The following is a 25,944-nucleotide window of genomic DNA, read 5'->3' on the forward strand; positions in this document are numbered from 1 at the left end:
TCAAGGATCACATCGACTCCCTGGCTCCTGTCCTGGTGGATTTCTGCAATCACTCCTTTGCATCTGGAGTCTTCCCTTCGCCCTTGAAGATACACAATTCTGTATGAGGATGCCCCACCTGGGAAACCTGTAATGGAAAAGTTAGGGAGTAACTTATCTTGTCTTTTACAGCCCAGTCCAAAAATGTTCAATAACCCTCTACGTTAGTTTTAAAGATTCTGCCACCCCAAAGTACCTGAGAGGCCACAGGAGAACAGGATCCAAGAAGAATCTGGGACCTATGGACGACTCCTGAGGCTAGAAGATGCTCTTCCTTGTCACAGTACCTTTGGTGCCTTGGTAGACGAAATGGCAGGGTTTCTTGGCTTCACTCAATGGGACCCCTGAAGGGTGTACCCACCTTCTAAGGAGTCGTTGCAATGCTGTGGCTAAGAGAAAAAGAGGAACCAAGCACTGTTGGAAAGGCAGCAGTTTTGGTCTTCTCAGTGGTCTCCTTGGACAGTGATAACTTCGCTCGTCGAAGTCCTAGGAAGGTGAAACTTGCTGTGGGTTCCTAAAAGACTTGGCAGATGAGAGTAAAGCCAATGGGTACCTTCAATGACTTCTGGCGGCAACGGGTGCAAATGTCACTTTGGTGTCGGATTTCACGACTTTCCAACTTTTGGTTCTTCGGTGCTGCAGCGACAGCACAGACCTCGAGATGGCTTCTGGCGACATGGACTCGACCACTGGAGTCGACCACAGACCCTCACCAAGTCTGGACCATCGGGATGTATCTGTTAGATTTTGGTGGCGGGAAACCCACTGGCGGACCTTCATCTGCACTCAGCGACCCTGGACCTTCTCCGGCGGGAAAAGGTGGTCAGTGATGATGGCAAGGATGTTCCTTGATGTATTCTTCAGCAGTTTGAAACTTTCCCAGCTCCGGTTGTTACTGAGCACTATGCCAGGGTACCCCCCTCTTCTGGGCGATAGACTGCAATGGGCTTCCAGCTGTCACGAACGGTCCGTCGGAACCTGGGTGACACAACTGGACTTCTTCGACTCAAGATGTCCAGGCACTCCTCTTCCGGATTCACAAAGACCCTGTCTCTGGACGGCAGGCACACAGGATTGGCTTCCAGGGTACTTCTGATGAAGAGCAGCAGGTCGCAAGATGGTCCCTCGTAGCTCGGGAAGAGGTCTCCTAAACAGGTTCTCTCTGGATCAGTCCTTGGAAGAACACAGCAGCTTTCGGATTACATGAAGAAATTGCAACAGCAGACCTCTCCTCCAGCTGGGCTTCAAGGAGCAGTTTCTTCTTGCTTCAGCTTCTGAAAAAATTTATGAGTGAAAGATCCCTTGTTGTACACATTGGTTCCCCATTCACTCAGGGTGATCCAGGCTCAGTCAGCCAATCATGCAGAAGGGCATTCATGCAGACAGGCAGCCAGGCCATTCACTCCACCCAGACACCCATAACAAAGAATGTGTGTTGGGGTAAGCACCCAGCCTTTCAGCACATTAAACTGCATTCATACCAGTTTCAGTCAAGGCTGTCTCAGGCATTGTGTCTCACACAGAAACCAGAAACCCACTACACAGAATGTGAGTTGACTCCCAACTCCATTCACACAGGTCCCACCCCTAGGATGTACCAACAACACACAACCCCTGGGAAGGCTCCAGTCAGTCTGAAAGGAGGCAGCCCCAGAGCCATGTATATTTCCCCCCAACAGCCAGTTATGGGCAAGGGGACAGAGGCAGGGCTTCCCAGGACTTGGGAAACTTGGTAAAAGGCAATAGAAACCAAGTGGCCATCTAGCCTTCCTTAAGGAATTCTTTGAATCCCATTTCAGGGCCTGGGTGTCCCAAAAAGAGAGGACACTCAGAGCCACTGCCAAATCAGCATGTAGCTACCGCCAGCCCATACCCAGCTCTGTGGATAACATACAGGTGCCCACAAACACCCATAAGGAGTACAAGGGTGTACCCCCACCCATAGGTGTCAAAAAGGTATCTCATGGGTGTTATTCACCAAAAGGAAAACATGAAGAGCTGCACTGCCAGAGGTCCAAGCTGGACCTCAGTGGCAGAAAACATAGAGAAAACACATAGAGAAGTGGTAGAGCATGTCCCGGGAGGCCCTGTCCCTCCATGAGGCATTTCCAGCAGCACAGTGGACAGCCATCCCAGTTTTTTTATCTTGAAAATCTGCTCACCCTACCCTCTGCACAAGAAAACAATACAAAAATAACTATCCACCTATATGTCAACTGTTTGTACCCAAATATGCCCCTCTACACAGTATAAATAGCTAAATATGCATACATGCCAACCCTCCGGATTTAGGTGGAAGACTCCTGATTTTTTTATTACAAATATGGCTATTTTTTACTTACTACTTACTCCTGCCTAAAATAATTAATTCCCCTATGCAATCCTATGGGGAAATTATTGACTCCCGCTTTCTGTCGCAAAATCACCCTCCCAGGTGCTCTAGAATGATGCCATTTATGAATATGTCTCAATACGCAAAACACATCTCTCCTCTCCATACATGCCAACATTCCGACGCACCTGTCAGGGAGATTTTGTGAGAGAAATCGGGAGATGTAATGTTCCTCATAGGAATGCATTGTGCATTGCTGGCTGTTAATATTTTAGGCAGGAGAATGTGAAAAATAGCAATATTTTTCACTCAGTCGTGAAAAATAATATTTTTCACTCAGTCCACCACCTAAATCGGGAGGGTTGGCATGTATGCCTCTCTGTTGCACATAACAATTCCACAAAATAACCCTCTCATGCGGCCAGGAGAAAAAAAAATCATGGCAGGAGGAAAAAAAAAGCCTCCCCACAAGAAAACAACTAAATAACTAAGCATATTATTAATGTTAAATGGTATACTGGAAATTCGCCTGGGAATGGAAGGCTGCCACAGTAAACAAAAAACACATGAACATTCCGAATCCTAAAATACACTGAAATATCCCCTCCTCTGTGGCCAAATTCCCCCCCTCCACACCCACCCTCACATCCACTAAAACAACAACCAAGTATGAGATAGCTTTAAGACTTAATGTAGACTAAATTCGCTTGATAACGGAGGAAGTACGGCGTTCATCAGCTCTCGGCCAAGAGGCTCCCTTATTGGGCTCCGATCTTCCCGTCTAGGCCACGAGGACAGCCAGCATTGAACCTTCCCGCTCTTGCTACGCCTTGCAAAGAGGACAAGATGATGAAGTGCGCAACCTGAGACACGTGACTTCCCAGACACGCCATTACGTGCACCCCATGTGATGACGAGCAGGCAGAGCTTTGCTAAGGTCCGTTTTTCGAACGGGAACTAGACAGTAGCCTTTTTTTTCGAGACAGGTAGTGGCAGCAGGGGCTATTACAACATAAGTACAGGTGCGTTTTGAATCGTAATTGTCGTGTCTGTGTTGTGTTCGTCTGTCTGATTACAATGCACTGTAAGGGAGGGTTTTGAGAGCTGGGCGGACCCTTTCTCTTAAAGGATAATGTGCACTTGAGGCTAATACTGATTGTTTCTTAGTACACTACCAGTTATTGCTCAGTTTAACAACTATACTGTCAGTGGAAGGCTACATGGGATTTATTTGTTTTTTAAGCATTGCAATCTGCTACTTTAATGTAATTGTTCTGTTGAAGTGATACAATACTACAAGTACCAGAATGCTATATTTTTTGCGAAAACCCAGTGCTGGATTTTTGTGACCCAAGTGACGTGGGCTTCTCTGGCACTTGACACTGAAACAATATAAAGCAATGCAGTTGCCTTGACAGATTTATTCATATGTTGTAGGTGAAAACGCACCTTCTTTGGCGTATGGCACCCTTTTTACTTTGGAGTTTAATTTTGGTTTTATATTTTGACTATTAAAAGACATTTATCTCCAGTGCATTTCGAATAAAACAATACATTTGACGTGCATTGAAATGTAAAGCTACCTTTCTTAACAAAGCTTTCACAATTTGTAATTATATATGCACGACCAGAGCCGGCCACGGAACACTTTCTGTTCGTGGATATGTTAATTTATGACCATCATGTAGTCGTGCACATGATTAGTTATCCCATTAAATAATCCTGACTTTTGCAAAGAAAAATAGTATTTTATTTATGAACTGAATCTTTCTGTTTGAGGTGATGGCGGGAGGCTATTTCATCTGCTTGGAACACGTGCCAAGCAGATGAAAAAACGTTAACTCCAAAAAACGTTCACCAAACCATGTTTGTACTTCTAATTCAGTAGAACTTTTTCAAACATTTTTGATTTGAATAGTGTGTGTTTCATTCTATTATTATTGTATTGGTGACGTTTTAGTAGCTGTAAGCGGATGTACATTTTTGTGTGCTTTTGTTTTCTAAACAAATGGCCTAATATAAAACAACATCAGCTTGAAAGAGCTGTGACGTCCTCCTTTTTTAGGGGCAGTGTGGGTGAGGACTGGCAAATACAATGTATACAAAAAACCACAGAAACAGCTTCCTCCTTAAACGCTAAGTCAGTTCTCAGTATCCCCCTGGCATGGTCACATCCACCTATTTAACATAAATATAGGTAGGAATACATGGACTTTCAAAAAATACATATTTTAATGTTAGTAAAATGCAGTCAAATAACATACAAATACTTAAAACATTTACTCTTGATTCATTTGTCTGAATCATCTATCTAAAACCCAAACACTAATTCCATACTGATCTGCATGCATGATAGAAGGAAAAAAAAACGTATTATTTCCCCCTTTTGTTCACTTTTGAAAACAAATCATTACATCGATTTCGAACTGTGCTTTCATCAATATCTCTTTTTAGGGAGAATTAGTGTGCCAACACTATACACGTGTTTCTAGAACCAATGTTCAATAATACTAATGCAATCAAATTGATGTTAGTCGCATCTCTCATTGGTGCTGTCTTCAGTGCACTTATTGTTTTCATCACGTTGTGGTGTTCAACGTGTTGCATAACAGAAACATACTGTATTACAATGAATCTACAATCAAAACCAACATAACACCTTGTTGTTGCCATGTAATATTTTGTGCTGTGTCAGATATTGTGGATACACCACTGAACTTTACCTGTCATTATTATGAGTGAAAGGGCATTAGTTAATACCAATACGAAAAAATCAGGGTAACAAATCCACTGAAACATACTCATATTTGCTAGGTACAAAAGCGGGCAAAAAGCCGCTCCTATTTTTAATGGTTATAACCTCGTGGGTCTTTACTACTCGTTAGGCCTTAACGGTCCTTGTTAGTCATCATGATATCGCACATGTTAAACTAGTCTACTATGGTTATGCTCCATATACAGGAGGCCAATATTTGTATCGGTCAAATTGGACAGCATTTATTCATCTGTGAGATAGGGTGGGTGAGATAATGTAGAAGCTGCAAACTATGTGGTATATGATGCTCTAAATTTGACATTTTAAGTGGAATATACAATATACCTTGAATTCTGTGGGGAAGGTGTGAAGTGAAACGGGCACAACAAACCAATCTAGCTATGTTCATTTGTACTAATGCCTGTAGTTCAGATATTTGAAGAGATCATTTCTCATTATGAAATTTCGAGGAAGGAACACCAAGAAGATGGCCGTAATGTTTACATTTTGCCTAATTTCCATCTTGGTGGTAGGTGAATTTATGACACCCTGAACTTCAATAGAAACCGCAGGTTGAATTGGATTCTGAAGACCCCCTGTACCCTTTAATAACTTATACCTGAAGCTATTGAATTTCGTAATAAGTTTGCATCTCTGACTTTGTCTGGTTTAGGGTCAGGCTTATTCGAGCAAGATATAGGCAGGGTTCGAAATTGCTAAGAGCTATTTTGTTCCTGATTCTACCATAGGAGAGTCGCTTATCTAGGGTGAGGGGATAGATGTAGAAGCTTGCCCGGTCACTTATCTAATTAAATTGTTAGAGAGTTTCTTGTTTCTTAAAAGGCACATGTCGAATTAGCTACAGAGATATGTCGGTTGTTTTACAAATGAAATTATTTGAACTTTAATCTTTTTCTATGTAAAGCAAAAAAAGCTCTTTTTACTAAAAATTGTTGCCAAAGTACTGTGTTCGATGTTAGGCCACAGCAAACAAATGCAAAGGACCGAGTTATCTCTGAGTTTTTCCCACACACTGAAACAGAGTTGTTAAAAAGTTGAAACTCACGTGTGAAATGAGAAGTCCATCCTCATTTAAATCAAGGAGGAGAAATCCACGACCTTTCATCGTAAAAATGGTTCTTCTTTTCTTCTCCCAGGTCCTGGGGTAGAAAACGCACAAGGGTTTAGTTTAGTTGATAGGAGGGCAAGATGGGCAAAATCCATATATCTGGTGTATTTGCAAACAACTATGAACGGTATTGCCTGTGTTTTACATTTTGTGTGATAGTGATATATATAGGGAAACCCTTTAGGGTCCTACTCGTTTTTTTGTTTTTTTTCTTTCTACCTACCATAGGAGAGCATGGTTAGCACATTTAACAGGAGTTCCATTTGGCTCCCCAGTCCAACTGGTGCCTTACAAACATGCATATGTGACATTAACTTTGAATGTTTGAGTAAGTAAATAAAGAAGAATTAGGACACATTTAAATGTACTGGATCATACACATCGGCAAAATGTTAGTGCTCATGTGGAAGTTAGATTTAGTTTGTTTGATAATTGCACGCCTGCATTGGCTAAGTCAATCTAGCATAGACTGATGGGGGAGAGAAGTAAGGGAGCCAGTGCAGAGAAGATTTGAGGGACTAAAGTACCAGTGAAAAAGCAAGTTGCAGTCCTTCACTGTGCAGGATGCATTTCCATAAACGCACATTTAGCTATCAAGAAGATGTCCGAAGGGTCCACTAGGGAGCTATTGGAAGTTGGAACAGATAATAAAAGATGGACGTTTGGTGAAGCGAAGAGCTCTGAGGGGTATGGTGTGACAGAGTGCTATCTGGTGAGGGTGGTATAGCCCATGCTTTTTGGTTCTTATTAAATAAAATGATGTGGGTAATTTTGTTTATGAAAGGGAGGACTGCTAATCGGATAGTGTACGTGGAGAAAAAGACACGAGAATGTTTAAAGACAGAACGCTGAATGGAATGTATTAAGATGGAGTTCTAGTGCACAGACTTACGGAGCACTAGCTGCAGAGAGTAGTTGTTTCGTTCGAAATGCCTGATTGCCTCCAATGTCATGGAAAGGTTCAGTCAGCCTAAGCGAAGTGTAGTGGAAGGCTGTAACACTGCTCAGTCTCCGGGCTGCCATCTGGGGGGATCCATAGCCGATCGAGGCAATCTGTTTCCACCTGTGCCACACAGACCATCTGCGCCTGTCGGACTTGACAGTATGCCCCCTCCAGAAAGTGAAAACACTGTACTAGACTGGGGGGGGGGGCATGGACCGCAGAGGCAGGCTCCCAAGTCCGCTCAGCAGGGGAATACCCCTTCCAGTCCACGAGATACTGCAGAGAACCCCGATAACGGGAATCGCAGATCCCCGAGACCTCAAGGACCCGAGGATGTAGACTCAGGAGAAGGCCTAGCAATAACACCCCTACAGAACCGATCACGGGCATCCTGCCTGAGCTGCGAGACGTGAAAAACAGGGTGCACCCCGGCCCATGATATGATATGGCATTTATTACGGGCCTATACACAAGTGTTTCGAGGCGCAACGAGGCAAGGGAGGAGAAACAGAGGGAAGACAGAGACAGCGATCCTACTAGGCCAGGTGACATTGAGATCGTGTAAGTGCAGGGGAGGGGGAGGAAGGGAGAAGTGCAGTACATAGAATAACAGAAAATAAGACAATAAATAAGGACAATAAATACAAGTGCGGCCAGCTGGTGGTAAGTGCAGACATCAGGTGTCAAGTGCTAGTAGGGGCTGTAGGGATACAGAAACAGTCTGAGTGCAAGGGTTTCCAGGGGGCAGTGCGGGTATGCAACTGGTGGGGAGGGGACCTGGGCCCAATATCATAGGGTAGCCAGGTAACCAGTGCAGTTTCAGATTCAGCCAGGAGATCAGCAGGGAAGAGGAGGAGAGAAAGCAGAAGCAAAGAGGAAGGACTTGCGGTGCTTCTGGAACCGGAGAAGGTTCTCCTCGAGTTTCAGAGAGGCAGGGAGGCTGTTCCAGAGGGAGGCCCCATCAGAAGAAAGAGATCTACCACCAACCTGCTGTCTGTAGAAGCGACTAACTATGAGGGAGTTAGAGGCGGATGAGCATGAGCTCGACAAGGAAGATATTTAGGAAGAGCGAGTTGAAGGTATTGAGGTCCCAGGCCCCAGAAGGCCTTGTGGACAATGCAGAGGGTTTTAAACGTAATCCTCGCCGCAACTGGGAGCCAGTGTAGAAATTTCAGTCCTGCAGAGCTACGATCCCTGGGCTTGAGGCCAAGGGCAAGTCTCGCAGTCCTGTTTTGGATGAGTTGCAGAGGGCGGAGAGAGAGGGAGCTGCAGGTCAAATGCCGATCCCTGTTGGTTTAATACTGTGAAAGGTCAAAAATATCGGGGGAGTGCTTTGAAGGGACCAAGTGTCTTGGAAGAAACCGGGATGCCAACCACACTTTCAGATACCCTCCGACTGTTTGGGTAGTGTTGACTTCGTCTGCGCCCGTCCGCAGACAGCCGCTCAGTCCGTGCCTTTCAAATATCATTAGCGAGGGGGTGCAGTATGTTCTATGTTACATGTATATAAAGTAAGGAAATTATCGTACACAACTCCCAAAATCACATGATTAAAGTGTATATTCAGTAGAAAAACTTTATTAACGCGATGCTATGATTAAGTTCCCCTTCTAAAAACCTGTGAAATTCAGTAAAAAAAACGTTAAAGGGACGTTATGGATAAGTTGCCCTACTAAAAACCCCTAAAATTCACTAAAAAAAATCTTTAAGGGGACGTTATGGTTAAGTTGTGCTACTGAAAAAAACTTTACAAACGTGACATTATGGCTCAAAGTAAAACTGAAAAACCCTTGAAATTCACCAGTTATGGTAGGCTAATCAACCATACCTGCCCGCACCACTGTGCACTGCTAACACTTGCACCCAGTACATGAAGTATGGCATCACAAATGTCATTGATGACATCACTGATGATATCGCATGTGTAGCCCCTTTGTTTTTGTTCACTGACATTATGGTTCAAAGTAAAACTGAAAAACCCTTGACATTCGCTACTTATGGTAAGCTAAGCAACCATAACTTGCGCCACCTACGTGCATTGCTAAGACTAACACCCAGGACATCAAAGATGACATCACAAATGTCATTGACATCACTGATGACATCATATGTGATTGTACTTTTCATGATAAGTCCGCACAAGGGAGTCTTATTACAATATTGATTAAAAAAACTGTCAAGGGTCATTGGAATAGATGACATGAGCTATGTGGTGCATTAAGCAATGCATTGACATAAATAGCATTCTATTATGAAATTCTTTACAGTGTAATAATGTACTCCTGTATAGACATAAGCATTGTGTGCAGCATACATGATGGAGGTGCAATATTCATAATCTTCCCATGTTAAATAGTGAAATGGTAAATGCTTTCTTATTACAGTTTTGTGTACTGTGCAATATGTTATAAGTAGGTAATGAAACCCACTTCCAATATAATTTCATTATTATATACAAAACACAAAGACATAACAACAAATAAAAATATGAGTATATACAGTGAGTGAAGTACGCAAAAAGCAGCAGTAGAACCAGAAATTGTTCATAACCTACCTGATTATTTTTATGCACAGAAATGATTGTTCTGCTTCAAACCTACTACTTCACTATGAATAACTATCACATGATGTGACTGCACCCTAAAGAGAGTTATGTGAATACAAATATGAGCATATTCACAGAAAGTACAGTAATAAAAACAGCAGACCAATAAGAAAGTGTTAATAACCTTACTGATTGTCTTCATACACAGAAAACATTGGTATCTTTCAAGTGCGTATTCTCCCTATGCATGTGTTTCATATGCTAAGAGTGAACCCCAAATTAATTACTGTAAGAACATATTTGAAGTGTAAGTCTAGTACTTATCGATATTTTTTTTTGTTCATGAGTATTACTGTCTAAGATATATCACTAAAGGAAAAAATAGGGAACCAGACATGTGATGCCATCAGTGATGTCATCAATGACATTTGTGATGTCATCTTTGATGTCCTGGGTGTTAGTCTTAGCAATGCATGTAGGTGCCGCGAGTTATGGTTGCTTAGTTTACCATAAAGTAGTGAATGTGAAGGGTTTTTCAGTTTTACTTTGAACCATAATGTCACATTTGTAAAGTTTTTTTTTAAATTTTTTATTTTTTTATTTTTTTTTTTTTAGTGAATTTCACAGGTTTTTAGTAGCGCAACTTAACCATAACGTCCCCTTAACAAAGTTTTTTTTAGTGTGTGTGTATATGTATATGTGTGTGTGTATATATATATATATATATATATATATATATATATATATATATATATATATATATATTACACGGCCACAGTAGTGGGCGTGTAATTATGGTTAAGTTGCTGTTTCCATAGGAAGAGCCCTTTTTGGGCGGTTTATAACTTTGCGCCCCCTGGACGAATCCTCACCAAACTTTGCAAAAAAAGTATATGGCCCACTCTGAATTTTTTGCAAAGTTTGGTGATGTTTGGTCCGGGGGGGCCAAGTTATGGGGGGGGGCCCAAAACGTTTTTTTTTCCCATAGACTGAATGGGGGAAAACTTTGCGCACGGCTACAGGCGAAACCGCTGGACGGATTTGCACCAAATTTGAGGCAGTGGCAGTCCATCCAGTAATTCCCTTAAACACGATCAAAAAGTATGTCTCTAAAAATTAGTGATATCTATGTCTGCTCCGCGGTTACACTTCCCTGTTTGCTCCGTGGAGAACATTGCAATTCGCTGTTCCGTGGCGTGCTGCCCACGACCATGTTGCGCTTTCACCGATTGGTTGTGGCACAGCGTGAAGTGCGTCATAATCTTTCGATACGTTCGCCATGTTTACTTCATTTTCTGTTCAACGCGAACATCGGCGCTAACATTCCTAAACGAAGACGGCACCAATGCACTTATAACACCTATGGAACACTGTTTAGAAAGGTGAGCGTTAATGAGACGTGGTAGTAGAAAGTCTAACATTGAAGTATTCTTGTTAGCACTGGCATACGGTACAGTGGGACTTGCTACTGATTGTATGACATGAACTTACTTCGTCCATTTTACAATCCATAAACAACATTACTGCGGTCAGAGTGGCGGGAATCTGAGGCAGCCACCTGCTCTCTTTCGTACACACAGCCCTTCTGCACGTGTACGCCAGTAGCGGTTCTCATAAATAGATGCTGATATGTTGTTACAAAATGAGAATGTTTTTGCATTCGGAGTGAAGGCCACTGCATTTTCTCTTTTCAACACGAGCTCAGTACGGCCACATATTTGTCAACAGCCATAAGGGTCCCTTGTTTTTTAACCTTGAAGTACAGGGAAAGAGTAGAAAGAATGTAGGGAGTAATAGTTTGAAAAACATATCGTTTGATAAGGTTATTCTTCAAAAACCTTTGCACTGACCATGAGAAATTAGTTCCCGAACAGGCAGTCTTCCAGATACACTAGTGTCTGACTACAGCTAACGCAATGGAGGCTCTCCACATCATGTAAGTGTATTTTTGCCGCCTAAATTACGAATTGACGTTATGTTTTAGTTTGTAAAAAATAAATAAATAAAAATATATATTTTCCCTAATGTTTTGCAAGTGTTAAGTGCCGTTGCAATTTTTTCCCTATTATGGACATTGCACATTGTCGCCGTTTGTAGGGTGCCACTACATTTCCCCAAATGAAAATAATATTTAATAAGAAAGGTATGTGTTACAATTTTTTTTTGTGCAGAGGTTCTGCAGTTTTACACATTTTATTATCCATTCCACCGCGCAGCTACTTCCAAAGAAAAATTGTATTACCGACGTTCCAGCTTTCTGTGCCGTTCGATTTATTTTTTACAATTATGGACATTGCACATTGTCACCGTCCCTAGGGACCCACTACATTTCCTCCTATTGAATACATTTCTTACTGAAAATGTTATGTAGTACAACTGTGGTTTATCCAAAGGTTGTGTATTCATACATCTTTTAATTCCCATTTCCTCCTCAGATACTTTCTCCCCTATTGTGATTGTCACGGATTACAGATGCCAAGTGATGGGTTTTTTAACCGTCAAATGCAACTGTTTATAACCGGCTGTCTCAGCATCATCATTCACTGGGATGATCGTGTGGGCCCTTTGTGTCCTTACGCAGCTGTCGCTATAAGAAGTAACAGTCCATCCTTTCTGGTGCTGTAGATCACAGCGGTTGACGTTGTCTTGCACATCAATGTGGGAGGAAAACGACTATTGTGGCGCCAACGCTTACTTTCTGTGTGTGGAAAAAAACAACGTGACCTTTAACATTGTCAATGTCGACCAAAGAGACAAACTTAATACTTCTATGGAAAAGCGAATAGTGCTATCTTTTCGCACAGTTCATTGTGAAACAAAACTACTTTCTTACAGTAATGTTATGATGCATTTATACTACTAAAAACCTATGGCATTCAGTTAAAAAAAAAGTTTATTACAGGGAGGTTATGGTTACGTTGCCCTCTCAAAAACCTGTAAAATTCACTGTGTGTGTCTATGTATGTATGTGTGTGTATGTGTATATATATATATATATATATATATATATATATATTTCAACCTTTTTGAGGAAGATATCACTTCACTACTTACTGCAAACACTAAACCAGGGTCACAAATCATGCTACTAGGAGACTTTAATCTAGGCCTCCACAATATGAATGATGACCACGCCTCAGCACTTGCCTGGACTGACCATCACATCATCTCCTTCACCCTACAAGACAGCATACAACCTAATCTGACCAATTCACCGGCTCCTGCAGCACTCCCCAGAAACAGTCGCAATATAACGGTGGAGAATCTATTAGCATTACTTCATCCTATCACCAATCTTAACAACATGAGTACAGACCCCTCCGCATTAGTAGAACTATACAACCAAACCATACAGCAAGCTATTGATAAAATAGTGCCTCTTAAAATGTGCAGTGCAAAGCCTTGAGCGCACCTAAACTCTTGGTTCACCCCTAATCTCAAAGCCTTATGTAATGAAAAAAGAAGTGCTGAATACTTATGGAAAAATAGCCCTACAGCACTGAACAAGGAAAAACTCTACACAATATCTACTAGATACAAATTTGTGATCCTTCAAACTAAAAGTGAAACTTACTATAGAATGAACAAAGCCAACTCTTGTACTAGAGAACTATTCATCCTCCCGAGAGAGTTAGAAACCTATGCAAAATACATGACCTGGTGCACAAACAGCTCTCCTTTAAAAAAAAAAATAAATAAAAATAAAAATTCTTTTTACAAGAGAAAATTGAAATAGACAAATTATTCAGGAGACCTGCCCTTACAGGAGTTGCAGGCGTCTTCTGTAAAACCATGCAACCATTTTAAATGTGCCCCGGTCTCCATCCGTGAAGTAGTGGACATCATATCCAGCCTTGAACCATCCGGATGCCAGGGGGACACCAACCTGACATCATTTATCAAAGAGGCATTGCTACTCTAATAAATACATCCTTGGAAACATGCACCGTACCTACCAACAATATTACAATATTTTTATTAAGCCACTATTCGATGATCTTGATAATCTGGGTGTCATTTACACGAACTATGCACTTGACGCTCAGATTCTCATTCCCATCACAGGCGACTACAACACCGACTCAACCTTGCTCAACAAAAAGTTCTTCATTATTCAAGTGTGGATGGCCATTCACGGTCGTTGTCTTAATGACAAAAAGACAGAGCTACTTCTCACTGGCTCCACGGCAAGACTGAATAAACTAAGTAACCAGTTAAAATCTTTCAAAATAGATGGCATCAACATAAAAGTATCTAAGGAGGTAAAAACTCTGGGCATTTATCTTGACTCAGCTTTGACTAGACAAGTCAATGCCACAACCTCTGCCACGGCATACACTTGCAAACTAATCAATGCCTGCAGACCATTTCTGTCGACAGTAAGCTACATTACACTGGCAAGAGCACTTATCATATCCAAATTCGACTTTTGCAACGCCTTTATATCTAGGGACGAGTAAGCATAATGTAAGAAAACTACAAATATTGCAAAAAAACGAGATAAGAACCGCGCTCAACATCCCTAGAGCTCAGTACATTTCAGCTGTAAGACGTAACGCCCAATAGCTCTCGTTAAAGACCGAATGCCTTTCAAAACTCTAAACCTTGCTCACAAACGCCTCTCCTAACTCTGCTCCTAAATACCTGGCATGTAAACTCTCCAGAACGCATCAGACCACCTACAAGAACCCCACACGTACATTACCTCAAAGTTCCAAGATTAAGTTACAGAAAGCAGGAGGAAGTAGTTTTCCTGTGCCTGCAGCCAAACTTTGGAACTCCCTGCCTACTGACCTAAGATCTGAACCGTCCTACCATGGCTTCAGAAAAAATGTGAAAAAAGCCAGATTTTAGCAAGAAGTATAACTAATGCGTTAACCTGTCTTTCTTGTATATATCTGTAATGTATTTGTAAACAAGCTCCTGAATACTCTGCAGCTTCCACTAGATGTGGGCCTATGCATAGCATGTGAATCTAAGCAGATAGAAGCATCAGAAATACGATTACGGTGAGTAATGCCTGAATATCTAAGGCCCATCTTCAACAAATCTCTAAACGCATTACCTGCCACCTCTGCCGACGCAGATAGCATTCATTACATTACCATACCTGCTTAAAACTTACAATAGATGAAGTAGCCCCACTCAAAAGCAAAGTACCCTTGACCCAAACGTAGTAATAATTGGTTCAATGATGAACTAATGAAACTACGAAGAAAAAAGAGAGCTTTAGAGCACCTCTTCAGAAAAAAACCCAAAACCCACCAGCGAGGCCAAACAAGAACTCATCGACATCTCCAAAACCTACAAACTTCCTGTTATAACCAATAAAGCAAACTACCTGAATACACGCATCACTAACGCAGCCTCTAATAGTAAAGAACTATTTACTATCATCAGAGAACTCGAAACCCTGATTCCACCACCGAGTCCCGCCATTGCAAAGAAAGCATGGTGTACTACTATTCAGGATGCACTTGCATCCAAAATAAATAACCTTCGAAAAAAAATTCCCCTCACGAAAAAACTTGTTAACTCACACAGTAGAACTCTCCACCACCAACCAGGCAGAGCCAAAGTCCAATCTACCACTTTTCCAATTATCACCAGTGACTAATTCACAGGTACTTAAAACCATAGCCTCCCTCAAACCCTCCAATTGCCTAGGTGACAGTTTCCCCGCTAAACTAGTCAAGGCATGTGCCCCAGCTCTAGCACCCACTATCACCAACTTCATCAACGTCTCATTCAGCACCAACCATATCCCATCCAATATCAAAGAAGCATGGGTTACACCTCTTCTTAAGAAACCTATGTTAGACCCCACCATTCCTACTCATTACTGTCCCATTACCACTGTGCCCTTCCTACTTAAAGTCACCAATAAAATTGCCTACACTCAAGTCCAATCCCACCTTGAAAATAACCACCTACTTCTGCCCGCGACATAGAACAGTGACGGCTCTATTGGATCTCAAGAACCAAATGGATGCTATCCGAGACACAGGGAACTTATGCATCCTCCTACACTTGGACCTGTCGGCAGCATTCGACCTAGTGGACCATAATAAACTATGCCAAACATTAACCGATAACTTCCTTTTCTCCTATGATGCTGCACTCTAGATTAAATCCTTTCTGTCTGACCGTACTTCTAGAGTAGCCATAGGCAATGAAGCAGCTGACCCCATACCAGTACCTCTAGGTGTACCTCAAGGCTCCTGCTTAGCCCTCACATTGTACAATGCCTATACTAAGCTACTGTTGGCAACCCTTGATGCTAAGGGGATAATCTACACCAACTTCGCTGACGACACGCAGATTCTTATTCCTATCACAGGAAATATTGAACAAGACACCTTTAGCATAAACATAATTTAATCCCTTATCCAAAACTGGATGGCCACAAATAGCTTATGCCTCAACGGCGAAAAAACAGAGATCCTCCTAGTAGGTGCCCCTGCCCGTCTCAGCAAATTACCGCCCAACTACACATCTATAACTATAGACGGCACCCCCATTCCAATCTCACATCAAGTTAAAACCCTAGGGGTTTACCTTGATTCCAGCCTTACTATGGACAAACACGTAAATGCTCTCGCCTCCTCAACCTCGTATACTGCAAAACTTATAGCATCAAGCTGACCTTTTCTCACGCCACAAAATTGCATCACCCTTGCAAGAGCTCTCATACTGGCTAAGATGGATTATTGTAACATCCTTCTACTAGGGACCTCAAAGAAAAACCTTAATAAAATGCAGCTTCTTCAAAACAAAGCACGGAGATCAGCACTAGGCATCAAAAAGAGGTATCACATAACTCAGCACAGAAAAGATGCCCATTGGCTCCCCATTCAAGCAAGAATACAACACAAAACTCTCAACATCACCCACAAATGCATTGCACATCAGGCTTTGACCTACCTAAACCAGTGTATCGCTCGCAAAACCAACAACAGAACGCTCTGCTCCAATGCCAACACTATCCTGTTCACCCCCAAGTACAACAATTCCAGATCAGGTAATTCGTGGTTGCCTGTAGCTGCCCCTAGGATCTGGAATGCCCTACCCTCTTTCATCTCCAACAAACCCTCCTTTCCGCAGTTTAGAAAACGACTAAAGACTTGGCTCTTTAATAAATTCTAACTCTTAAGAGATTCAAGTCTGTACTCAGCCTTCTCCAAGCACCCATACAACAAGCCTTCTAATGTACTTTGTAATAAGCTAGAATGTAAAGATTGCTTTACTACTTATGAATGTTACCTTGTTTCGACAATTTGCAAGACAGTAAGTCTCCTTGTTCCATGTAAGATTGTAAACCTTCCTTGTCACCTACGCCGTGGTACCCTAGGGTTTTGGGTGTATAACAAATACAATAAATAAATAAAATAAATAAATGTATCCCATATGTGTCTATGTAATTTTATATTTGATGTTGTAATGCGCCCAGATACCTGAGGGTTTGGTGCGCTACATAAATTAAATAAACAAACATAAACTTGTCACAGTGATACGAGAGGAACTCAAGAAACTGAGAATTATTACAGAACTCTTGTCTCAAAAATAAACAAAGAGGCCAAGAGAATAAGAATAACCATTGGGTCTACTATACATGCCCCAATTAGAGTCTTTCAGAGACACTTCAGAACAACCTAATCAGAGAGACTCAAAATCCCAGAACGCCAAGGAGGAGAAGGTTACAAAGGTAAGAGAAAGAGAAAACAGAAGTTGACAGTCCCCTGGACAAACTGTATAATCTGATCCAAAATATAGCCAGAAACTGATGTACTGAGGCTGGGGAAGCCTATCCAGGCGACGAGAGTCATTATCCTGGGCTTTTGTTGTTTTGTCTTAGTGGTAGGGTCAGTGTAGTTTAATTTTTGGTTTGAGGACAGTCTGTTCACCCTGTGGATTCTACATCTGACAACGAGCACCCTAGTTAGTTCTGTCAGGCAGGGGAATCTTTTTTTTTTTTTTAGTGTAGTATTTTAATTTTTTTTTTACATGTAACCATACACATTTACAAACCATTAACTTTCACATTCCGTGTTATATGCCTTTTCTCCTCTTCCCTTAAATCCCCCCTCCCAACACAGCCCCACGTCGCACTCCTCCTCCTCTTCCTTACCACAGCTGTTCTAGCAATGTCATCCCACCTCCTAGACTAACTTCTCCCCCAAACAACTTGTTCTGAGACAGACAGAGTGGCTATTAATTGCCTCCAAGCCTGAAGCGCTCCATCCTCTGGTTCTGCGTTCCTCCCTCTTGCTTCTTGCCACACCACTGTTTCCGCTTTGGCCCATTTCACTAGATCTCTCCACCATCCTTGTGCAGACGGTCTCGTTTGCACTTTCCATCTCATTGCAATTCTGCGTGTAGCGAGTATATGCGGTAGGTCCTTTAGTTTACTCGCATGCTTAGCTCTCCGAGGCCTTCGGAAGCACCCAAAAGACATACCCAAGGAGATCCCACGTCCAGGTTGATTTCGACTCTAGCAATGATTTGGGCCACCTCTCCCCAGAATCTGCCTATCTCTGCACATGACCAGAACATATGCACCAGCTCCGCGTTCACCTCCCCGCACTTCGGACATGTCTGTATTCCTGCCTGATTGAACTTAGCTATTTTATTTGGGGTTGGGTATGCTCTGTGGGTTACATATAGTTGGATCTGTTGTAACCACACATTTCTCAATACCATTTTGTGGTACCCTTGCACTCTGCCCCACATCCAATCTCACATTGGTTCCCTTGCATCCGTCTCACAATCCTGCCTTGTGCGTACTACCTCTCTACCCACCTTAGACATCAATAACGCATATACATGGGAGACCTCATGTCCCCCATCCGACACATCATAGAATGTTTCTATGACCCCACCCGGTTGTAGGGACAGCTCGACATCGGGCCACTTGCTCTTTATGATGTTCAGGAGTGGGGAGTATCTGATGTATTGCCCCCGGTGTAACCCTGTGTCCTCAACCAGCTCTTCAAAGTCCTTGGGCCTCCCTTCTACAATTAAATCTCCCACTGCCGCTATCGCCACAGGTTCCCACCACCTCCTGATGTTTAGCCTGACCTGTTCATCTACCCCTTCCAGTGCCACCAGTGGTATCTGAGGGGAGCATGGAGTAGGATTGTTTACCATACGACAAGCCTTACTCCAAATCGTGCTTCCCAGGCGTAACAGTAGATGCTTGGGTAGCCATATTATTTCATTTAGGAAGTACAGGGCACTCTCTGCACTCAGTAACCTAGATTCAGGCATCTGTTCCTCTGATAGCCACTTGGCCACAAATTGGAGCTGACTAGCCAATTAATGTATTTCAAAATTGGGTAGTATAATACCTCCCTGCTCATATGGGTTCTGCAGCTTCCACAATGCTACTCTACTTCTCGAATTGTGCCAAATGAAGCTCCTACATGTACCCTGTAGCTTCGTAAAAAAATGTCTTTGGTATTGCGTATGGAATATTTGCAAAGTAATGTAGCACTCTCGGCAGCACCACCATCGTTAGTAATGCTGCGCATCCCATCATGGACAATGGAAACTTGGTCCAGAATGCCATACTTTTATCAATTCTGGTCATCGCCTTCTCTGTGTTATGCCTATATTCCAACTTAGGGTTGTGTTATATGTTTTTCTCCAGGTATCTAAACGTATCCATTTCCCATTTTATAGGTAACACTGGCAGTTTGTCTATGGGCTTTTCCACATACGCACCTACGGGGTATAGGCTCGACTTCTGTGGGTTAATAATTCGACCCAACAGTATTCGACCCGACAGTAAGGCATATTGTGCCTACACATTTAGAATAAGTTGTATGTTCTCTTCCGGGTGCTGCAGGTACAGGAGCATATCATCCGCATACATCAATATCGGGTGCCGTCCCCCCATAGTACCAATACCGGTCTCTCCATACTCCTCCTTCAGATACAACACCAATGGTTCCAACGCTAAAATGAAGAGCATCTGAGACCAAGGGCATCCTTGTCTTGTCCCCTTGATCAGCTGCCATCGCTCTGAGATAGTGAACCTCTTTTTGACCCTTGCTACCGGCGCAGTGTACAGCAACTGCACCCATTTAATGTATGTGGGCCTGATCGCATATTCTTCCAGGACCACAAGTAGCCAGGAGTCAAACGCTTTCACTTCATCATGTGGAACTACTGCTACTTCCTGCAGCCCTTTCTGGGTGTAATCAATTATGTGATTTAGACTCCTCAAATTGTTATATTTCTGTATGGAACATATCCAGTCTGATCTGAGTGTGAGTTTGCCTATGATCGGTTTTTACCTATTCGCCATGACTGCAGTAAGAATCTTCCCATCTTGGTTAAGTAGTGAGAGGGGTCTATAGGATCCACATTCTGTATCTGGCTTAATAGGCTTGTGTAGTGGGATAATTATCGCCTCCTGCAGAGACTCTGGCAGTTTGCCTATGTTTAGTGCCTCATTTAGCATTGCTAATAATGGGGGAAGTATTTCCACCACATATTTTTTATAAAATTCACCAGGGAGCCCATCTGCTCCTGGAACTTGGTTTGTAACTTTCTTTATCACATGCTCTAATTCCTCTAACGTAATAGGGATCTCAAAGCTATCTCTGCTTTGAGTTTGAGGAGAGTAATCTCAGTCAATGCCTCCAGTAAATCTAACTCTTCCCCCCCCCCCCCCAAACCCCCGCTCACCGGATTCTTCATTTAAGTGCTTGTAATAATCATAGAAGCATTTAGTCACGTCCTCTTGGTTCACCTGCATCTGTCTCTCCGTCCCCCCTCATTGCCCTGATTGTCTGCCGAGAAGTCTCACTCTTATATAACCAGGCTAACAGTATGCTGCCTCACAATATATTTCTTATAACTCAATTTGCCTAGCCGTTCCCAATGATCCCTACATTCCTGCTGCAAACGGGATACTTCTGGGGATCTCTTGCCCTCTTGCATAAGTGTTCCTAATTTCTTCTCTGCTCTTTGTAAATCACGCATTATGACATCTTGCATCCCCTTTGCTTTGGCTATAGCCGCCCCTTTCACCACCACTTTAAAGGCTTCCCACAACGTCTCAGCTAAATCTACACTGCCAGTGGTATGTTCAAAATATCCTCTCGCATCCGTCCTCGGGTCCTCCCGGAACCCTGTGTCCTTTAGTGCCTCGACCCTCAGCCTCCATGTCGGAATCCTGGCTCAATGGGGCTGGGGGTTGGGAGGGGGAGGAGGACCTGCCAAGTCATGACTGGCGGGGCATGATCCGACAGGACCCTAGCTTTGTACTCAGCAAGTGTGACCTTGTTTCATTTCCACCCGGGTGAACACATAGTCTAGCCTTGTGTATTGGTTCTGTGGGGCAGAATAATGCGAGTATACCCGATCCTGTGGATGCTTCATCCTCCGCACATCCACTAACTGAAAAGCATGAAGCAATGTGCTCAGAGCTTTAGCTGAAGGGGTTGGATGAGCTAGCTGCTTGTACAATCTATCGTTGGGTCCAGAGTGCAATTAAAATCGCCACCCCATATTACCGCCCCATCTATAAATGGACTGATCTTTGGATGTAGAGATCTGAAATTAGCGCAGTGTCCTGTTTCGGGGCATACACGTTGACACATTCTTTACTTTCCACCAATCCTCGTACCATTACCATCCTACCATCTTTGTCTAGAAAGGACTGGAGGAGCTTGAATGAAACATGTGGTGCTATCCAAATCAGTACTCCTCTGGCATAAGCCAAGTATATTGCTTCCAGGGTCATCCCATTCCATTTCCACGATTTCCACGTGATTGTGTCTTGTTTCTCTTTAGTCAGGTGGGTTTCCTGCAACAGCGCTGTGTCTATTTTCTGACGTCTCATATATGTCATAACCAGATTCCTCTTAATATAACTGGTCAAGCCCCTCACGTTCCAGGTTGCTATTCTGAGTTCACCCATATTTCGCAACCGTATCATCCCACTTCTCATCTACAGATCCCCCTTTCTTTTTCTGTAATGCGTGTCTGTAGGCCCACTCCACGATTACTTCCCCAACTTCCCACCTTCCCCCCGCCCCAACCGTCCACAACATTTGCCCAGCTCCAAAACTGAATCTCGGGCATCCCCGCTTCTCCCTCTTTTCTCAGCCCATTGCCGGTACTCTGAGTGCAGCAGGAGGATACTGTACTACTAGTATCCCAACTAACTAACCTAGTGTGGGGAAAGAACGATTCTTAGCACTGCACAAATAGTTTGAGTGTCTCTATCGCCACAGCATGTATCAGCCCCTTATCATTTTAGAATGTGCATTAAAACACCCATCGCAGCTTCACTTATCCCTTTTTTCTACCCACTGATGACTCTGCTCTGTTGGCATATTCTGCAAGCCCATCCATTTGATCACATCTTTGGGGGTGTTGAAGAAAAGAGCACTATCTTTATGCGGAAACTTCATCTTCACAGGATACAGTAACATATATTTGAGATTGGCAACCTGTAGCCTTCTTTTAACAGCCCCATAGCTCATCCTTTGTTTTTGCACCAAAATGTGTAATCCGGGTATGTTGTGATAGATGCTGATGCCCGATTTATGGCTCCTCCTTTTCAGAAGTGTTCCAGGATTCTCTCCCTATCCTTATAGTTCAATATCTTAGCAATTATCGCCCAGGGCGGGGCTCCAGGTGGCGATATTCTCATCAGCGCTCTATGCGCCCTCTCCACTGTGAACCCCTGGGTGAGTGATCCAGCACCTATTTCCTGCAGGAGTATGTCCTCAATATAGTTGGTCGGGTTCTGGCCTTCCTCGCCTTCCGGGAGTCCGATAATCCGCACATTGTTCCTTCGTGCCCAGCCTTCTGCTTCTTCCAGTCTATTTTCAAGGTTCTGCCCTTGTTTCAAAATAGAGACTTCCTGGGAGTTGACACTGCTCCAAGTTGGAGATGCGCTCAGTCGTGTGTGCTATGGCACTTCCTGTGTTCCTACTTTACAGGGTCTTTACATGGTCTTGCCACACGCTCGCACTCTGTACTTTTATTTCTGGCAACTCCCCTCCTCTACCCATATAGACAGCAGCTTATGGTACATGCCCAGCACGAGTTCTTCTCTCCACCGGCACGCACCGTACTGCTCAGCACACTAGCGAGGTGCACCGTGGCTGGTCCTCCTTCCCTCCTGCCGGGACTCTACTACTCTCTTATACAAATACCATGCGTTACGAACAGCAAAAAACAACCCCCTGCAGCCACTCTATCTGCCATGATTTTGTCTTCTGCCCTTGGCATCACTTGGTGTCTGCCCTGACTTGGGCCAGCCAATTTCTTGGAGGACTGATGTTGAGCAATCTCTGCAGGGCTTATATGCTTTCACCAGTGCCTTTCTGTCTCTTTACTGGTGTATTCAGTCCCCTGGAGCCTCAGGAAGTTGCAAGTCCCCTGTGCCTTACTCTTCCCTGTCTGGGATTGCTCTGAGGCTTTCACTTCGCTGGGGGTAGCACATAAATCAGTGTAACTTGTATTTGTCAAGTGCTTGCAGGGGTATGTACCCCAGCGCCTAGTTCTTGCAAGCTGCATTCATAGTGAGACCTGTTTCAGGGCCATGGTCCGGATCCACCTCATACAGTTCTGCAGGTACCTCTCTGGCGTGGCGCCGGTCCCACCAGCCTGCGTCGGCCCACCAAATCTGTATCTGAAAACTGTGTCTTGCATGAGCTGGCGCTCTCATTCTCCCGTGTCTGCCTCGCATAAAATCTATATACAGTCCAAAGGGTACGCCGACACCGCCTCTGATAGACAGGGTCCCTTGTGAGCTTCTGCCGTCTTCTCGGCTCACCTAGTGTCCTGCAATCGTTGTCTGCTTGCGAGCGCCAAACCTTAAACATGCGGGAGTCGCTCACGAGAGTTCTCCCCTCTCGTTCACTTGTCAGTTTCAGTGGAGCGCAGACTCGGCTCTGCTTCCTGCCTCTTCACTTATGCGATTAATATATCTTGTTCCATCAGTGCAATATTGTGTCCGTCGGCGTGTGTGTAAATCTGCCGTAGGGCCGTCTGAGTGTTCTGTTCCCAATGGATAACGATGCAAGGCCTCCAATCTCGTAACACATTATTCCCCTACCGCACTTGCAGACTTTCACAGAGATTTGGAGGCTGCCCGCTCCTTTCCGCCGCGCTGTTACTGCGCCCTGGCATATATCAAACTCTCGAGTATCTGCACCACTTCCTCCACTCGCGTGGTGCTACAATGTATCCTCCGATCAGCTGTGCCTCGCGCTCCTGCTGGTTGCCATATGCGCGTCAGCTTTAGTCTGTACCGCTTCTGTTGGTGCTGTCTTTCCGACCCTCCTTCAGTACACTGGGTCTGCTCTTGATGCAGGACGTCACAACACTTTGGTCTTCCGGTGCTTCTATGCTGAGCTCTTCCCTTTGTTCTCAGCTGGGCACCATTTTGTATCCTTTGTCGGCTGGATCACGCTATCTTCTCCGACTCATAATTCACTGCTACATGTGCATTCCACACCAAGCTTTCGACCGCTGCATGCCCTTGCCCTGCCGCAGCTCCAGATCCACATCTCACAGCAGGCTCAAAACGCATAGTTTCAGCAGGATCGCTGATAGATTGGCAGGAGCACCTAGAGATCACGTCTTAGTCCATGGCCATGTAGCCATGCCCCCAGGCAGAGGAACCCTTAGATTGGGGATAGCGAGGCCTTTTTACTTATTATTTCAATAATACCTTAACAAGAATGAAAAAAACTGGTCTGCCTCCTTCTTCTGAGCTACCACACAGTTTAGACTATCCTTACAAAACGCCCTGCATAATATTCCAAGAAACCAGAAATAGTGAAAATCTTGACTGGAGAGTGCAGAAAATGCAGCAAAGTAGTGTGCAAACTCCCAGGGGGGAAAGGGGCGCACACTCTAGGAGAAAGCAATAAGAGCAGTATAGGCGCTAGAGAGCCCTCCCAAAGTTATCAAGAGAATAAGCCAAGTGTAAAGTCCACACTACTCTTGAGTGGGAGATCTGAGGAAGCGAGGTGGGCTTCAACATAAGACGTCGTTGGAGGGGGATTCGTTGAATACGCCACTGGATAAAATAAATGAAACTGTGGTGAATGGGAAGATAAAAGAATGAGTGTCTTTTGATACAAGGAACAGAAATATTTGGATCTTCTTTGCAGGCAAGGAACCGTGTCCTCAGAGGAACATTTATTTGAAGATTGTCTGAAGCAGAGGGAGGTCAGTTTGCAGCTGTTGAAAAAACCCCATAGTGAAAGCCAGTCTCTGTTTTGTTATTCACATAGTGAAGGCCAGATAGGTGGACTGCTTAGGACGGAGGACTGTGTTTTTGGCTATTTGGATAGTCTGAAAGCACCATAGTTTTAGTTTATAGGAAGGGAATCCCCTTTTTAGCAATAGGGTCAGCGAGTTGTTTTAAACTAAAGTTGAACTCTGTCCCCAAGTCTAACACCTGGAAATGGGTGTTCAATTGTAGACTCTGCCCTTGAGCCCTAGTCGGATCCTCACCAGATTCTCTTCTTTAGGTTTGCTTCCTTCCCTGGCTCCACAGATATGAGCGTTGTGATGAAGACAAATTGGCCACCCATTCTTTCAGGCTGGAGGAGGCTTTGGGGCTGCGTCTAGCAGGGGATACATGGGGGATTTCCCAGAACCCCTACTCCTGTTCCAGTCCCCCTTGTTTTCTGTCACCACAAGTGATTATTCAAAGTATCCAGCATAGACCTTTTGCTATTTAGTCCTTCCTTTTCCCAGCTGACTTGCTTTTCAGTGATTTATCACTCCCATTCCACCTTGAACAGGGAGCTGTTCAGGGACAGTAGCTGTCGTTACCAATATCTGTATTGTGGCTTATGAACACAGTACAACATTTCATGATGACTCATGGTTGAACAAACAGCTCCACTTTGCTCCCAAGCTGCTGAGGTCTGGCACTGAGTAGATGGAAAGACCCAATGGCAATTATTAGAATGCTAATTAAAAAGTTTTTAAGTATTCTACATTCTGTGAAGAGCCAGGAATGAGACTCGGACACAGAGGATTCATGGTTTGTCATATGCTTTTATTGAAATAAAAAGGGGTTGGAAAATGCTACACTATCCCTATTGTAGGAGGTGTTTCCCTGCCTAAAGCAAAACTAACCATCTGCCCAATGTCAAGATGTCCAAAGCAAATTGTCCTGTGTCCGAAGTACTATTTTGGCCCTCGCATTCTAAAAATT

The 25,944-nt window shown here is 43.6% G+C and overlaps 1 protein-coding gene across 3 annotated transcripts in view; it reads left to right on the forward strand.

Annotated features, from left to right (window-relative positions):
- Positions 1 to 25,944, forward strand: part of ZC3H7B (zinc finger CCCH-type containing 7B) — a 1,285,355-nt gene that overhangs the window by 148,634 nt on the left and 1,110,777 nt on the right. For 2 of the 3 annotated variants that reach the window (XM_069652751.1, XM_069652754.1), the window contains exon 1: positions 3,267 to 3,393. The exons of the other annotated variant lie outside the window; for it this stretch is intronic. The gene's annotated coding sequence lies outside the window, so the exon portion shown is untranslated. Of the gene's footprint in view, positions 1 to 3,266; positions 3,394 to 25,944 lie in introns of those variants that run through there. 3 annotated transcript variants of the gene reach the window in all.

This window comes from Ambystoma mexicanum, chromosome 3p (assembly GCF_040938575.1).
Source record: "Ambystoma mexicanum isolate Mex_15411 chromosome 3p, UKY_AmexF1_1, whole genome shotgun sequence".
Lineage (NCBI taxonomy): Eukaryota > Metazoa > Chordata > Amphibia > Caudata > Ambystomatidae > Ambystoma > Ambystoma mexicanum.